The following is a 4515-nucleotide window of genomic DNA, read 5'->3' as shown; positions in this document are numbered from 1 at the left end:
TTTTGAATGCATATAGGATATTTACATATGTTATATATACAAGTTCTAACTTTCTTTTCGCGGGAGGGTAGGACTTAATAATATTTTTTTGTGCGGGGCGCGTCCTATCCTTATCTGTGCAGATATCGGTAAGTGTAATTCAATTATTTAGATATAAAAAGGAGTTATTAGAATGAGTAGTAAGATGGAAGTTAATAAAATGGAAGTTTTGCTTGGGAAGAAACTATGCCGTTTGAGATGACCGGAACTACTTGTCTTCCAAGCTGAGAATGATTAGGTTATGATAGATTTAAAGTGTTAGTGGGATAAGTAAGGTTTTGAAATGTTTATATGTAGTTAGTCTACTCATACCAGCAAATTTTATTTTTGCTGACCCATGTTTGCTTTATTTTGGCAACGTGGGTGTGTTCTTGAGAACATAGGTGGAAGGCAGTGGAACCGCGGCGTGTGATTGGGATTCGTGCCTGGAGCGGTCCGTTAGTTTTCTTTTAGGTTTGATTTTCTTGGTTGGAAGAATGTAATAACGAAGTTTACTTTTTTCATGGCATGAGGACATGGTAGTGATGAATTTTATTTGGAGAGTTTGTTTGATGTTTTATTTGGAAGGATGTTATCTTAATAAAGAGATTTCGGATAATTGTTGGGATTATTGTTATTTAAGTTGTTTCTTTTATGACATGGCTATTAGGGTTTGTATGTGTAGTATTCTCCGTCATAGTCTGGGTTTTTAAACAAGTGAACCTAGTGATGTTTGAGATATTTATATTTCAAATATTCACTTTGTTATTGTTTAGAAATTCGGGCTGTGACAGATACAGCACTCGCTGTCTGTAGGCCAAACTGAATCAAACTAAGGATGATACTTGGTCTGACTGTGCTAGAAAGGGCTATGCAGGCATGAAAACAACTTGCCCTCATAATTAATGTGTTTATTGTCACCACTTAACAAATCTTCTAATTATGGATCTGTTAATGAAAAGATCGCATACTGCACCTTTTCCAGAGGGGAGGACAGAACAAGTGTCACTACCTATTACCTAGTGAATTTCCATAATGTCTTTGGTCGCAGTGAAAGCCAGGAAGGGCGATGCTTTATTATTCTTCAGTCTTCATATCAACACAACTACTGACCCAGACAGTACACATGGGAGTTGCCCTGTAATTAAGGGTGAGAAGTGGTCTGCAACCAGGTGGATTCATGTGAATGGTTTTGGCCACACAACTGAAGAGCGTGTAGCATCAGAGGGATGTGTCGATGAGAATGTTAACTGTGTGGAGTGGGCTGCTTCTGGTGAATGTGAAAAGAACCCACTCTATATGGTGGGCACAAAGAGGTCTGTTGGGTATTGTAGGATGAGTTGCAAGGTATGCTATCCGTAGAGCAACAAGGCCTTATCCACTGAATGTTCAGGGAGGTCGCTCGAATTTTATTTGCCAAAAAAATTGTTATTGTGCTTCTTTGTTATATATAACAATGAAATTTTAGGTAGGTGAACCGAAAAGAACAGAACACAACTTTACTGATTTTCCAGATGCTCTTGGAAATGTTGTATGCTTCTTCTGATTTATGTTGTTCTGTTTTGTCCCCCTGTTTTTTTTTTTTTTTTTTTTCTGAGCACCAGAATATCATGCATAACTAGGCCACCTGATAAGCTCATTGCTTAAACAATTCAATGGAGGCCACTTCCTCTTGGGGATTAAACACGAAATGAAAATTTGATTGAAGGACATGTTGAATTCTTTCGACATTTTGGATATTTTGGATAAGGCCTTGTTTTTTTTTAAACCAAAACAGCTTTTGTACTTAAATTTAAACATCACCAAGTTCGAGTTTGAACATCTACGAACATCAAGGCTATTTAAATTAGGCAGTGCAAAATATGCAGAAACCATAAAACTGAACAACTACCAGACCATTCAAAGAAGACTAGAACCAGCCATTTGTTGGGGTTAATCACCGATACCAATCGATTCCCCACTACACAGATAACTTGTATTTGAACAATAACCGCTCCAATCAACAATCTAAATATTCCCTACAACCAAACTAACATACCCAACTCACTAAACTATTAACAATAGATAATAATGTAAAGCAGTAAAAGCAAACCACAACACAAATATATACCGTGGTTCGGCCAATAGTGCCTACTTCCACAAGAGCTTGTCATTTTATAAAGTGGGAAGGAAGATTACAATCACTCCTTGCAGTCTCTCACCTTACTAGATCACTCCTCTCTCTTTACAAGCTTGTATCTCTGTAAAGGTTATCTCTCAATCTTGATAGCTTTCAAGATTGGGTTTTCTCTGACTTCTGTGTTGTCTCTCGTGTGTTAGGTTTTGCCAAAAACCCCAACCTATAATGCAAAACTTGCAGTTCCGCAAAAATAGAATCCTGCCAAATTAGGCATGGGCGCATGGCGCACTCAGAATTGTTCTACAACGGGCGCGAGGCGCGCTCATGCCTTGGACGATGTCCAGGCGCTTGAGCACGGGGCGCGCTTCAGATTTGCCTGTGGAGGGCGCGTGGCACGGTCTTGCCTCGAAGTCGATGTTCAAGCCGAGCAGAGTACGCTGAATGCGCTTGAATAGGCTTGGGATGCTGGCATGCTCTTGCTTTTCCACACAAGCTGAACTGATTTCTCTCCTCTCCTCATGTGAGGGATAACGTACTCCAACAATCTCCCCCTCCCGAACAGTGAGGGGGGATACCTCCATGCAATTTCCAAATCAACAAGAGGAGTCTGCTACCATTCCGGCAGTAGCACAGCAAACATCAAACTTACCTTTCGGTAAGACTTTGGTCATCATATCCGACCCGTTCTTGTAGGTATGGATCTTCTCAATACACAAATGCTTGTCTTCGAGTACTTCTCTAATCCAATGATAACGCACATGTATGTTCTTGGATCTAGAATGGAAACTCGGATTCTTGCTCAAATGGATGGCGCTCTGACTGTCACATAGAACTACAAAGTGTTTATGCTTTAGCCCTAGTTCGTTGAAGAACCTCTTCATCCATAGCATCTCTTTGCAACACTCAGTGGCTGCAATATACTCGGTTTCTGTAGTGGAGAGAGCAACACACTTTTGCAACTTAGATTGTCAAGAAACTGCTCCCCCTGCAAAAGTAACCAGATAATTGGAAGTTGACTTCATCGAGTCAACATCATCTGCCATGTCTGCATCAGTGTAGCCTTCAAGTAAGGGCTTACTTCCACCAAAACACAAACACGATTTGGAAGTGCCCTTGAGATATCTCAATATCCACTTAACACTTTCCCAATGCTCTCTCCCCGGATTTGTGATAACCCGTAAAAACTCAACTAGATTACTCTAATTTTATTTTTACGGTATCAATTATTTATTTCCTACTCTCACATGTATATTTATGCAATATATAGAGTACGAAATCGTTCAACTCCTAAACTACCAAGACATAATAGAATCTAATTAATCAAACACAAAAAGTAACCAGATAATTGGAAGTGGACTTCATCGAGTCAACATCACCTGCCATGTATACATCAGTGTAACCTTCAAGTAAGGGCTTATTTCCACGAAAACACAAACACAATTTGGAAGTGCCCTTCAGATATCTCAATATCCACTTAACACCTTCCCAATGCTCTCTCCCCGAATTTGTGATAACCCGTAAAAACTCAACTAGATTACTCTAATTTTATTCTTACGGTATCAATTATTTATTTCCTACTCTCACATGTATATTTATGCAATATATAGAGTACGGAATCATTCCACTCCTAAACTACCAAGACATAATAGAATCCAATTAATCAAACACAAGGAAACAATGGTGACAATAATATTTATAGAGGTGAATTTATACTATAAAACTAAATATATGAATTTAGCTTATACTAATTTAACTAAGCAATTGAATATGTCTTGAATAAAATATGGAGAAGAAATTAGGGGGATTTGATTCCACTTTGATTTATTTCTAATATGCTAGTATAGATTATTGCAATCCTAACAAATTAAGATTAAGTATTTGATCCCTAATTATTCATGGCAATCTCTGCCAACTAATAATTAGCATGTGAGGAAGTTCAACCCATTCTCATGGCGAATCAACTAACCTACTAGAGTGAAACTCTTAACAAGCAATAATTCTAACTAACATATCAAGTCTTCATCAAGCTTCATCAAACCCCTCTAATAGAGGTTTAGCTAGAAGTCATTAGACTATCATTAATAGAAGAATAAATAGAAGACATAATGAAGAACAATAACTTGACTTTTATTAATCTAATGGAGGCTACAAACTAAACTAATTAACTAAAACTAAACTAAACTAAAAAGGGAGAGAGAGAGAACCCTAATTTACAACTAAACTAAAGATGGGAGTAGTCAAGTTTTGTTTTAGCCTTAACCCTCTTTATATAGGAGAGGGTTAGGTTACAATTTCGTACATGGGCTTTGGAGCCATGTTTTGGGCCATGAAATCAAGCCCAAAACCTAATTATATATGGCCAAAAAGGGTTTCTCTAT

The 4515-nt window shown here is 38.0% G+C and overlaps 1 pseudogene; it reads left to right on the top strand.

Annotated features, from left to right (window-relative positions):
- The first annotated feature begins 1053 nt into the window (after positions 1-1053).
- LOC147497771 (putative prolyl 4-hydroxylase 6 pseudogene) lies at positions 1054-1564 on the top strand (annotated as a pseudogene).
- Positions 1565-4515: the final 2951 nt, after the last annotated feature.

Source organism: Coptis chinensis, chromosome 5 (genome assembly GCF_015680905.1).
Source record: "Coptis chinensis isolate HL-2020 chromosome 5, ASM1568090v1, whole genome shotgun sequence".
Taxonomy (NCBI): Eukaryota; Viridiplantae; Streptophyta; class Magnoliopsida; order Ranunculales; family Ranunculaceae; genus Coptis; species Coptis chinensis.
Note: the sequence above shows the minus strand (reverse complement) of the source record. Positions and strands in the feature narration are given on the sequence as shown.